Source organism: Carya illinoinensis, chromosome 11, assembly GCF_018687715.1.
Source record: "Carya illinoinensis cultivar Pawnee chromosome 11, C.illinoinensisPawnee_v1, whole genome shotgun sequence".
NCBI lineage: Eukaryota > Viridiplantae > Streptophyta > Magnoliopsida > Fagales > Juglandaceae > Carya > Carya illinoinensis.
Genome location: NC_056762.1, coordinates 32,559,997 through 32,574,289, shown reverse-complemented (window position 1 = coordinate 32,574,289; position 14,293 = coordinate 32,559,997). Strand labels below are relative to the sequence as shown.

At 35.6% G+C, this 14,293-nt stretch overlaps 1 long non-coding RNA gene across 1 annotated transcript; it reads right to left on the bottom strand.

Moving 5' to 3' along the window:
• Positions 1 to 308: 308 nt before the first annotated feature.
• On the bottom strand, positions 309 to 1,798 carry LOC122280839. Its single transcript, XR_006230048.1, has 2 exons — positions 858 to 1,798; positions 309 to 629 (listed from the first exon to the last, which is right to left on the bottom strand). It is a non-coding gene; the product is annotated as an uncharacterized LOC122280839 (long non-coding RNA).
• Positions 1,799 to 14,293: the final 12,495 nt, after the last annotated feature.

The window sequence follows — 14,293 nt, the reverse complement described above, 5'->3', positions numbered from 1 at the left end:
CTACCCAACCTTCACCCTCAATAAGTAGGGGTGTTCAACCGGGTTTCGGACCGGGTATCCGGGTATACCCGGACCGGAATCCGGATTCAAAATCCGGACCGGGTTCCGGCCCAATCATATCCGGGTTATTACCCAGTCCGAAACCCGGATTAATCCGGATTTTTACAACCCGGAAATCCGGGTTCCGGATCAAAACCGGGTTTTTTTTTTAAATAAATACTGTAGCCTTTCTGTTACTATTTTTTTTTTTGTTGAAAATATGTTAAACAAAAATCCAATATTTATTGCAATTTTTTCAAGAAATATTGTTGAAATGCAAAATTGTTTTGTTATATAAAAGCTTATAATTTTTATATCGTTGTCCATGATGATAAAAATATAAACTAATTATATAATTAACACATACATATAAGCTATCACTAGAAACAACATTAACCTAAAAAGAAAAAAAAATCTTGATCATCTCTAGCACTACTCTCTCCAGTAAGACCAGATAACAGAAGGCTTGAATGCGCTTGCATTGTCGTTAAACGAAGTATTGGTTCAGCTTTAGAACTAATCATAGAATCAGCAGATGTTGCATTGCTGCATGCTGGTTGCATTGCATTAGCTAGTCCAACTGAGAAACCCTGGAGAAGAACATTTAGATTTGAAATGTATATCAAGTCAAATAGTCATGCCCATCATATAAAATTCATGCACCTTACAGTAAAATATCCAAAAATCATGCCTTTAAGCAAATAAATATAAGAATCCCTTCTTGAAGGAAAAAATATCGTCAATAAAAACTACCTTGTCAAGTTAAAAACTAAAACTGCATTGATCAAATAAAATTTTAATCAACAAGCAATACTTACTGGACATGGACAGACTTTGAGACACAACAGGCAAAGCACCAATAAGTATTACGCAGGAAGCCTACATTTCAACACCTTCAACACCTTCAAGATCTAAAGCCCAAAATAGGGTCTCGAGTCATCACAACCATGAAAAATGGGAAGGCATGGGCACCGCACAATTGATCTTGTAATAAAAAAGCGACTAGAAAAGACAATTTTATGAAACAAAAAGGAGAATTGGAACCTGCAGTTCATGATCTTAGTATTTACTACCACAGAATGAAAAACCACAAAATGAAAAATGCAAAGAGAGATCATTTACAAAATGAAAAATGTCAAGATAATTAAAAGTCAGTCCAATGTGTATTTTCTTTTAAAACACATTCATTTTGATGTTCATTTGTTAGTCAACATCGAGAATAATAAGGTCTGATCTCTGGGGATCTAAACTACTTAGCAGTACCCCATTTTCTATCTCTTTGTGGGTATGCCAGAGAAAGGGTGCTGAGAGAGATGAGATCAAAGACCCACAACTGATTGTAGACGCAAAGTTAAAACTCATTATTCTTAGCATCTCAGCTAGCAAAGCTTATGATTCTGTCTCCTATAGCCAACACACGCTTCATCATAGCCGTTGAGGGCGAAGTCAGACAAATAAAATGAGCAAACTTTTGCAAACTGCCTCAAAGCAACCATCATCATCCATTTAAAGGCCGAAAAATCCCATTTGACAAATCACTAGATCTACCAGATCTATCCAAGCACAAAGAGACCCAGTTCACCCATTTGAGTCTATATTCTATATTATTTACATGCGTACCATGATGCAGATAATAGGAGAAAAAGCCGAGTTCGTTAAAAAATTTGTATACAATTTTACTTCTCAAACATTCTAACATCCTCTTAAAAAAAAAAAACTCAAAATCACCAAAGACAGAACAAAAAAATAGAGAAAAAAAAAATACCCACGGATGAAAAAAAAAATTGTTAGATCTCACCGATAGCCACCGGCATCCACTGATTTGGGACCCTCTGCAAATCTGGAAAAAGAAAAAAAAACAAAACAAAAAGAAGAACATGGTCATAGATGTTTCTAGAAACAAAAAGAAGTAGAAGATGATGGAGCAAAAATCTAACCTTGGGTTGTAGAAGTCGACGACAGAGCAAACGAGTAGAAGATGATGGCCGCGAGTAACAGATCTTCGATCAGCAGAGGACGAGTGTCAGTTCTGTCGTCTATAAAATAAACTTTGCAAACAGAGAGAAAGAGAGGGAGAGGAGGGACGTCTTGGGGAGAAATCTCGAGAGGGGGGGTGGGGAGCGGCTACTCGAGAAGCAGAAACTAGAAAGCAGTAGAAACCCTACCGACGCACCGGTAACTTTTCATTTTATAAACCCGGGTACCGGGTTTTAAATCCGGGTTCCGGGTTTATAATCCGGTACCCGATCCGGATTCATCCGGTTTTCTAATATACGGGTTCCGGACCGGATTTGACCCGGTCCGATAACCGGAACCGCAAATCCGGTTATCCGGATTCCGGACCGGGCCGGATAAAATCCGGCCCGTATGAACAGCCCTATCAATAAGAGGAGAAGACTCACAACCCTCCTCCTCAAAGAGGAGAGGTAATTACCTATTTCAAAATATTATTAAAAATCAAATTAAAACTCCCATAACAGATTAATAAAAAAACAAAATAAAAACACTCTCTCAGCGCCGTACGCTCACTGCCTTTTGCCTGCACCACTTCCTGCAGATTTCTCAGTCTGCACTACGCACAGGTAGCCTGCACCACACCCGGGTAGCCTGCACCATGCATGTCCTGCACAAGAGTTTCTCACAGCAAAATAGCCAAACCAACCACTTTCTGCATCCCGTCCCCATCGCCAGCCCATCAAGATATACCGATCAAGGTCACAAGGGCTTCTCACCGTCGCCGGCTTCATCCCCGTAACCATAACCAGCCCACCAGCCCGTACACCACCTCGGCTAGGTGAAAACAGAATCAGAAACAAAAATGGAAACCAGCACAGAATTTATTCCAGAAATAAACCAAAACCGACTACAACGAAAAACAAATTCCGGCCATCATCCTAAGGACTGCCCACCGTGAGTTACACCCGGACACCACCCCAAAATCCCCTTTAAACCTCCATGCAGCTCGGTCATGCAACCCGAAAAAACAATCTCTGATTTCCATGGTTAAACCAGAGATCCTATACCCCGCGGGAAACACCCCAACCAACATGCAAAAATTCATCCCCAGGAGCAAAACACCCGAATCTACTCACACAGACATCCAAAGAGAGATCTCCAAGAAACAGAAAGAAAACAAACCGAAAGCAGAAAAGAAGAAAAAACAAACAAACAACCGATTGACTGCGTGAAACCATCCGCCGTGAGCTGCGCCATAGATCCACCACGGAGAAGCGTTGTCCCCTTCATGCATAAACGACATGCGTCCTCAAAAAATCCTCTGTTTTCCATGGAAAACAGAGTTCTATACCCCGTGGACAAGCACCCCATCCCGCGTATAAATCCATCTCCATGAGTGAGCTCTGTGACCAGCCCACACCTTACACCTCAGAATTGTCCCCTCAGAAGACCAAAAACAAACCGGTCAAGAACACCTGCCTTTCGGAGCCGAAGACCTTCACCTCCACCATGGAATGTATCTCCACCCAGCCGGATGATTTGTTGAGGAAAGAGGACTCGGCAGCAAACGGCTTCCCTGAAACGGCTTTTATTCTCCACACAGCCATACAGCTTTTATTCTCAAAGGAAAAACAAAAATCGATGGAGGAGGGAGGGAGGAGCCGAAGCTCCACCTCCCTCAAACGGCTTCCCTGAACTTTTTTTTTTTAGAGAGAATGGAGAGTTTCTCTCACTAGGGTTCCTAAAAAAACAGGTCCCTAATTTCATCTATCTTTAATTTCATACTATATAATGTACTAGTAGCATATTATATCTATAATATATACTATATATTATAGATACTATATTATATAGTTATTATATATAGATTTATATACTATATAATACTTATACTATACTATCTAATAACTTTGTTACTTTAATATAGTTTTTAGATATAGTATAATATCTACTATAATACTAGTATAATATACAATTAGTACTATATAGTATATTACATATATACTTATTATAACTATAATATAAAATATAGTTATTATATTATATAGCTGTAATATAATAATATATTTTATATTATTAGTTAATATAATATTAACTAATATTATAATTTAATATTTAAATTATTTATATATTATACTAACTTCAGTTATGTAAAAATAAAATAATCAAATTTACGTTCGAACCTTCTTTAATAACGTTCGGATGTAATAATAAATTCGGAGGGAATTTTCCCGTTTAAACCAAAAATTAACAGTAAGTTCGAACGTTAAATATAACGTTCGAACGTTAACAAGTTAAGTTCGAACGTATTGTATAAATGGTAGGCGGGATAATTATAAGTTCGAACGTTACAAAGTGAACGTTCAGTGGGTAAATTAACGTTCGGACGTTCATTAATGAACGTCCGAACGTTAATTCTATAAGAAGCAGAATATAAAAGTTTCACGCATGGGAAAGCAGATTCATTTCTGCTTTCTGCCATGCGTGAATTTGGAGAGAGAGAGAGAGAGTTTTAGAGAGAGGGAGAGAACGAGAGAGTGTATGTTTGTTAGTGTGAGAGAGATTAAACGTGTGAGAGAGAGTTTGCAAATGAATTATAAGCATTAAGGTAATTTATTTTTTTTCTTTATTTTGTTTGTAATTTACATAATATTTGTCAATGTTTTTTTTTTATATATATTTAACTAACTAATATTGTGTATTTTTTGAAGGATCATTTGTTGTAAATTGTTGAGAATTTTTAATTTTTGAAGAGGAATTTATTTTGAGTACAAGGTATATACTAAACTCTATTTAGTTATATTTTTATTGTGGATTTAATTTGTGATATGGATTGTATTGTTTGGATGAATTAAAAAGAAAAATTGAAGACTTTTTATATGTTTATTCTTAATGTGATAATGTTTTAGTATATTGTATGGTGTTGAATAATAATTATTTGTGACTATAGTGTATGTTTTAGTTGTAGTTTTAGTAATATGTTGTAATTAAAGAATATATATAACAATTTCGAAATAAATAAATAGTGTGATTATTTGTTGTGCATGGTAGATATTAATGTTTTAGGTGTATTGTATGGTGTTGAATAATAATTATTTTTGAATTTTTGTGTATGTTTTAGTGTATGTTTTAGTAATATGTTGTAATTAAAGAATATATAACAATTTCGAAATAAATAAATAGTGTGATTATTTGTTGTGCATAGTAGATATTATTTACTAATTAGAGGACTATATGCAATATATATAGTATATTTGAATAGTTACCATAATTATAAGTTATAATATTATTTACAACTACTATCTATATAATTAGTTAAATAACTAATATAATAAATATTTTATATTACTAAGTGTCAATTATAAGGCATAATTATATAGTAAGAATTAAAATTCGTATTAGTAAAATTATCAATAACATATAAGTATCTATGTTATATATATAACAATTATTAAAAATTATAATTATAAAATAATAATTCCTAAAAATCTAATAGCTCAATAATAACAAATATTTTATCTAATAATATATTGTATAGAGTTATTAGTATCAATCCCTAATAATAATTTCTAAGTAATTATAAATAGTATTAAAGAAGGAATAATAAGAAATAGATAAGTAATTAATATAATAATTACTTATTATTATAATAATAATTATAACATTTTTGGCAATAATAGTAATAATTATATAATAACTGATAACAATTAAGTGTTATCAATATATAGTATAACTAATAATTATAATGTAATTTACTATATATTATATTAAATAGGAAATAAATAAGTCTCTTATATGTTATTTTATGCTATATAATAACATATAAAATTTCTAAGTATTATCAAGAATTTATAATAGTAATTATAAACTAATATATAGTAGTGTTATATATTATATAGCTGATAATAAGTATAATCTGTTATTAGGAATTATATAAGTCTAATAATAATTTCTAAGTCTTATCAATCATTAATAATATAAATGTTATTAGTACGTAATGTTAATTCAAACAATGTGTACTAATTTATTTGTAGACTTTTTTGTTAGATATTGTATAACATTGCATAAATAACGTTAGACCCGTTTGGGAATTAGTGTACATTTAGGTGTACATTAATTCCTGAATTGTCCAGTGTGGACAGTTTGAGATTATATTATCTGTATTGCACATAAACGTTATTCCTACTTTGAACGTTTAGTATGAAGTTTCGATGTCTTCCTCATTTGTTCTTCGGGTATACTGTTCTTAGGGTCATAATCCCTATATGTGAATATGTATACTTGGAGAACTATGGGGGAGTGCTGCCGAAATTTCTACTAACGTTCAAAATAGTGACGGGACTTGTGCAATATGGAGAATATAATCTCGAATGGGATAGGACCAACTACCTTGAGAAAGAGTACTTTGAACATGATGTATCATGACATGCATGTGTATTTAACTCTTATACGTGTTACTAAAAAATTAGATGTTTTTAGAAATGGATAAAAGTTGGATGTGTCTATGCGATAGACTTGGAAAAGATTACATACCCTATGCGCGTGGAGTAAGGGCCTTCATTGATTTTGTAAAGGCCTCTGTTGATAGTCGTGGTTACATTAAGTGTCCATGTCGACGTTGTAAAAATTTGTGTGCGATAGGATTGGATGAAGCTGAAAGTCATATATTTGTGAACGGTATGAATTTGGGGTATACTCGATGGGTACTGCATGGTGAGCCGTATGCAGAATCAGTGGATGACTTATTCAGTCAGCGGGAAAATTTGCGGCACGTGGATGATGATTATGAGCGAGATGAGATGGAGGAGATGTTGAGTGACATTAGAGTTGGGATGTTTATGGATGAGGTTGACGACAATGGCTCAAGTGAGTGACAAAATGATTCAGATAATTTTCTAGAAATGTGCGAAGATGCAAAGCGCGAGCTTTATCCAGGCTGTACAAAACATTTTAAAATGTCATTTATTGTGCGGTTGCTTCACATAAAGTCATTGTGTAGAATGTCAACCAAAGCAATTAACATGGTATTAGACTTATTTAACGAAGTGCTTCCCGAAGGATCTGCATTGCCGAAGAACTTTTATGAAACGAAACAGTTGAGAAAGGGATTAGGGTTTGAGTATAAGTCCATACATGCGTGCAAGAATGATTGTGTTTTATTTTGGAATGAGAACGAGGAGAAACAAGCATGTCCTGTATGCGGAGAGTCGAGGTGGAAGGATAAGAAAAGCGTGCCGGTTAAAGTATTGCGATATTTCCCATTGAAACCTCGGTTGCAAAGATTATACATGTGTAAGAAAATGCTCACGATATGAAGTGGCATAAAGAGAAAAGAGTTCAAAATGATGGATTTATGAGGCACCCTGCTGACTCACTTGCGTGGCAATCTTTCGATAATCAGTATCCAGAGTTTGGGATAGAAGTAAGGAACGTGCGCCTTGGACTCACAACTGATGGATTCAACCCTTTTGGAAATATGAGTACAAGTTATAGCACTTGGCCTGTAGTGTTGATTCCGTACAATCTTCCACCATGGAGGTGCATGAAGGCGCTCAACTTTTTGTTAACTTTGCTTATCCCCAGCCCGAGATCACCTGGGAATAACATTGACGTATATTTGCAGCCGTTGATTGAAGAGTTGAAAGAGTTATAGGAAGCAGGCGTCAGAACTTATGATGCATCCACATCAACAACTTTTCAGATGCATGCTGCGGTAATGTGGACGATAAATGACTTTCCAGTATATGGGAATCTTTCCGGCTGGAGTACTAAAGGAAAGTTAGCGTGTCCGATGTGTAATAAAGAAACTACTAGTGAGTGGTTAAAATATTCTCAAAAGTTTTGTTTCATGGGTCATCGACGTTATCTACCAACAAATCATGCATGGAAAACAGAATCCGCTAAGTTTGATGGACGAGTAGAAGATAGAATTGAGCCAAATGAATTGTCTGGGGAAGAGATCCTGGAACAATTGGTACATGTGGCAGCGAACAATTTTGGCAAAGGTCGGGGAAAGAACAAGAGAAAACGAGGCGTAGCAAAATTGAATTGGACAAAGCGTAGTATTTTTTTTTGAGTTGCCGTATTGGTCGTCTTGCATGTTGCGACAGAGTTTGGATGTAATGCATATTGAGAAGAATATTTGTGATAATATACTCGGTACATTGATGAGCATCAATAAAAAGACGAAAGATACGATTAAGACAAGGAAAGATCTTGAGAGAATGGGAATTAAACATAATTTGCATTTACGAGTGGAAGGTGAGAGGGTGGTCATGCCGCATGCATGTTTTACAATGACAAGGGAGGAGAGGATGGACTTCTGCAAATGGTTACAAGGTGTGAAGTTGCCAGATGGTTATGCTTCAAATATCAGTAGATGCGTAAGCCATGATGACTGGAAAATTGGTGGATTGAAAAGTCATGACTGTCACGTATTTTTGCAGAAGTTATTACCGGTGGGAATTCGTGGGAAGCTAACATCTGCTGTACGTGTTGCCATAATTGAACTGTGTATGTTTTTTAAGGATTTGTGTGCTCGGGTAGTGAATCGAGATATGCTACAGAAACTAGAAGAAGACATTGCTACTATACTATGTAAATTTGAGCAAATCTTTCCACCGTCATTTTTTGATGTCATGGTCCATTTAGCAATACATTTACCCCGGGAGATCATGTTGGGTGGACTGGTACAGTTCCGTTAGATGTATCCAGTTGAAAGATATTTAGGTCGACTGAAGCGCACTGTTGGGAATAAAGCCAGAGCTGAGGGTTCAATAGCAGAGGCCTATATACACGATGAATGGTTAACATTTTGCTCTTTATATCTTCGTGGTGTAATGCTGATCTTGCTGCTCTGCCTCCTTGTGAGCTATCAGTGTTTTCTCAGAATGTACGACCTTTGAGTGCACAAAAGGGTTACGATTTACTTGATACAGAGTTGGGTAAAGTTCGGTGGTACGTGCTAAATAATTGTCAGGAGATTGATCACTATCTCAGGTATGTCGTTGTACAAGGTTTAAATAATTCTAAAGATAATGAGGAATTTCTTTAACTATTGTTATGTAAAATAATATGATAAATTATACTATACAATGAGCACATGGACAAACTTAAGATGGAAGGCGTCGAGGATATAGTGGCAAGACACGAGTCAGAATTTTCTGGATGGTTTGAACAACGTGTATGAACTAAACTCTATAATATATGTTACATGATGAAAGTTTTAACTCTTACTAATATTTAATAAATGACATTATTTAAATTGTTAGATATTGGAACAACGTGCTCGTGATCCCAGATCAGTCTCTTTTGAATTGTATGCATTGGCCCGTGATCCATCAAACAGAGCACTTCGATACACTGCATGCACAGTTCAAGGTTATAGATTTCATACTCTGGACCGTGAACGTAATAGAAAAACTCAAAACTGTGGTGTCTTGGTCGAGGGGAGTCATGGAACAGATGATATTGATTATTATGGTGTCATTCATGATATTATCAGATTGAAATATCTGGGTGGGTCTATAACATATATCTTTAAATGTGATTGGTGGGATCTAGGCGGTGGTCGGGATTCGATATATAGGGATAATCATTTTACGAGTGTCAATATTGCATCTAAATAGTACGAAGATGATCCATTCGTACTGGCTTGTTAAGCTACTCAAATCTATTACTTGATTGATCCAATGAAAAGTGCTGATGAAGATAGTGGAGAGAAAACTTGGTAAGTTGTACAAAAATTTGTCCCTCTAAATATATATGAAGTAGGAACGAGTGCAGATTACGATAATAGTAGAGATAAAGATGACACTCCAAATGTAGAGGCCTACCAGGAAGATGGAGGAGGGGGTATTAACTTATTTGTTGACCTCGGTGCACTCGAGTTGCTCCCCTTATGTAGAGATGACGTCCCACTCATCCATCTCGACCCGTCTTCATTAAATTATCATTCAATTGAAGAAAGTGAGAAAAGTACAGAAGAAGAGTCAAAAGAAGAAGACGAACAAGAATCCAAGGGGGAAGTGGATAAGGATGACGAAGAAGAGCTTGATGATGATGACGAAGATGTTATACAGAGAGATTCTGAAACAAACATGGAAAATACATCCGAAGATGAAGACTAAAAGTACTAAAAAGTTTATTCATATACAGCCATTATAGAATTTTATAATAAATATAAATTTATTCTAATAATATTTTTTTGTTATATATAATCATTTCCAAGTATGCCGCCAAAAAGACAAAGGAGAAATGTGCCTCCTCCACGGAGTCCAAGTCCTGAACCCATTGAGGATTCCCCACCTGAGGAGTCCGTTCCTGAAGATGAAGTTAACATTACAGAGAAAGATGCAGAATCGACACCTACCGGTAAGGAATGTTTACGTTAATACTATATATAATCAAGAGGTTTGTTTCAATAAATAATATATATAACCTTCAAAATTATACTATCATCTATTAGTTGATGCATCTGCTCGTCGCGGTCGTGGCTATACACGCGGCATCTCACTTGAGAAAAATCGAAGGCATGGTAAACTGAAAATCACAATTCCTGATAATTCCACTGGAGGAGTGAATGATAGTGCAGCAGCGCTTTCCTCCTATATTGGCACAGTAGTTCAAGCTTACGCTCCATTTTATGTGCGCTCCTAGAGAGATGTGCCAAATGAGATTAAGGAACACATTCGGAGTCATGTGCTGGTGAGTTTACTTATTATATCATTTTTTTCACCTACATTAGTCTATCATATTTTTAACGTAATTAATTTATAATTAGGATGAATTTGACCTCAACTTTGGTCGTAGCGAGGATTTGAGAACTGTGAATGAGTTAATGGCTACACTATTCCGACATCACAAGGAACGATGTCACGACTATTTCAAGAAATTTGAGACGTTTGAAGAGACTGCACAGTGCCCTTTCCAGCAGATGAAATTAGATGACTGGATAAAGTGTTGTGATCTTTTTGCCTCTCCAAAATATCAGGTATTCTAAATTTATTTTCTATAATTATTTACATTTGTGATATGGGAGTTTGGGGAGGGGATCGAACCCCAGACCTCACTTTTGAAGGTGGGGCTTCATGCCATCAAGCTGTTGGCCTTTGGCTAATTATTTACATTTATATTTGTTGTTTATATTATATGTATGTACATATATTACAATTAACGGTGGGAATTATTTTTGTAGCACTTAAGTTCTACAAATGCAAATAATAGATCTACTCTGACTATTCACCATCGTGCTGGTTCAAGATCATTCCATCGTCTTGCTGAAAAGATGGTAATTAATAAACGCAATAATTCATATTTTTTCTTATTATTCTTTTATAGAAGTACTAACACTGTCTTTTTCAAATTGCTAATGTCGTTTTCTTATAAATGTGATGATCCTGAAAACTTTTCCCTCATTCATGTCTATGCTACTGCTCATACTAATGAGCATAGTGAGTGAATGGATCCTGCAGCTGCAATTAATTATGTAAGCGGTGTTCCTTTTGTTAAATAAATTATGTAACATGTGATTAAATTATTTTTTATTTGTATTTCTTTTAATATGTTACTTATTGTGTGTTTTGATCTTTCAAACTGCAGGGAAAAATGATGGAGATGCAGTCAGCTTCTGAGGAATCCTCTCCTAGTGACTTGGACATTTTTTCACAGGTGCTTGGGCCCAACTCTAGTATGGCAAGAGGTTTGGGACGATCTTTCAAGCATTCCGGTTCATCTTCCTCAACCTCATCGACATCACAAATTAATAATCTTACCAAAGATTTAGATGCTGCACGACGCGAGAATGAGTATATGAGGTCTAGACAGCAAGAGTTGGAGTCCTTCTTAGAGCGAACAGTCTTATTTAGAGACACGTTTGCAGGACCAACAAAGAGACCAGGAGGAAAGAATCCGTAGTGAGGTCCAAGAGCAAGTGCAGCGGGAGATGATGCTGCAAATGGAGCGTGTTATGTCATTGCAACAAAATCGTGCCGGGCGAGGAAAGAAAAAGAAATGAATTTTATTTGTGTATTACGTTTTTAACATCTAATTTGAAAACAGTTTCAAACAATGTTGGTTGTGAAATATGTACTGTAATATGAAACGATTGGTTTGTTTATTAAGTGGATGAGTTTAGCATTTCTAATATGTACATTTGAATATAAATAAATTACGTTTCAATAATATTACACATTCGAAAATACGTTCAAACGTAACCATACGAAATAGTAACAAAACGTTCGAACGTTTAAACCCAGGTTAAAAATACGTTCGAATGTCAAACAAGTATAACGTTTTAAACATCCGAACGTACACTTTACGTTCGAATTCTACTCTCTTAACATTAGAATTAACGTCCGAACGTTATGATACAAACGTTCAGACATTATTTCATTTTCGTTGGATTCGAGATTCGAACATAACGTTCACATGTACAAACGTTCGAACGTTTACATTACACGTCTGAATTATAATCAACAAACATTACCTTTTCTCGTTCGGATGTCAACTCATCTTTTTTACGTTCGAACGTAATATTTTACGTTCGAACGTAATATTTTACTTTCGAACGTAATTTTCTGTGACAGATTCTAATCGTCACAGAAAATGATACGTTCGAACGTTATTTCAAACGGCACTTCTCCAACCGTCACTAAAAATATTTTTAGTAACGCTTGTACAGTAAACTGTCGCCAAATGTAATCCGTGAAGCACATTACGTGACAGTGATGGTGACGGTCAGAACCCGTCACCAAATATATTTCATGACGTTTTTTCCATTTCTTGTGACAGTTTCATCTGTCACTAAAACCTATTTTTGTTGTAGTGACACTTATCAAGCATTTGTGTTTTTACCACTTTCTCCCATAAATCTTTAAAGAAGAAAGATCAAATTGGGACGACGGTGCGGGCCGTCTAAGATCGCATGTTGAACTAATGATGATAGATGATTTTAGGAAAAATGTTAGATACAACCTTAGAATACCAAAGTTGTTAAACCTTACGCATTCTATTTGCATTTTATAATTACGAATTATAAAGAATGTCACGCTTTTACACCGCTGTGAAAAAACTTAGACTTTTACACTTTTAATAATAAGCAATGTTAACATAAATAAAGACTAATTCATATATAAATAGCCAATAGGAGTACTATAACATGTAAATTATGATACTTTAAGATGCAATATATAATAGTCTAAAGTGCAATTATACTCAAACAAATAAATAAAGAAAAGAAAAGAAAAAAAAAAACTAATGGAATAAAGTATACTAGGATTCTTTTGAGGTGCTTTGGAAGTAGTCCGAATGCTTTACATATGATACGTAAAAGGATAGAAAAAATTAATAGAATATTTCCAAAACAGAAATAAAAAAGAGATTGATATTGGTGGAGACGCTGAGTTTATGTTGTATGGTATGTTTAATTGCACATAATTGGGTGGGTGGTGGAATTATAATTTATTGAGTGAAATGCAAGCGTCAGGAGGGCATGAGCCTCAAAGTCAGTGTGATTTGGTTTAGTCGACGCAAAATCAAAGGGCAGAGTGGTCATGGCCATCGTCATGGATTCAACAACTCTAGCTGGAGGGACCATCCCAACCGAAAGGCCCTGGAACGTATAAGAAGACCCATAATACATTAAAAACCAATAAGCCCAGACTATGAGCTCAAAAGTCATAAAGAGATAATCAAGAGGAATTCGAAAAGAGATATACAAAGTGCCACCTTTAACGGAATGATAAAAACAGCAAGAAGTGATAGGATTATTCAAAATCCTAAGTCTTGATCTGTTCCGGTAAATCTTGGACGAGATATGTACAACAAATGAGCCTATATATACAGGTAATCTTTGAGATCTCGGATACAATCACCTCTTAACTGATTTTAGCATCAGAGTGTTTGTAGGAGGAACCCCCCTCGAGTTTCATCAACGAAGATTAGCTGAGCATTCGAAGATTGGACGTGAGACATGTCCCAACATTTGGCGCCGTCTGTGGGATTTGTGTGATTCAACGTGGTTCTCACATACCAATTGTAACATGCTCTGTAGCAAGCCGAACGATGGACACCGAACCGTCGTTTATGGAAGCACGACTAGCAGTAGTAGAGGAGAAATTGAAACAAGCTCTTGAGGCCATGGGAATCTTACAAAAGGAGAACAATGACTTAAGATGGAAGAACGCCAATTCTCATAATGACGATATGCCTGCTCACAGCGAGCAAGGTGAGCAAGAAGCACATTGCAAGATTGAAAATGATGCTGAATGAGAAGAGAAAAAAAGGATGTATGGTGAGT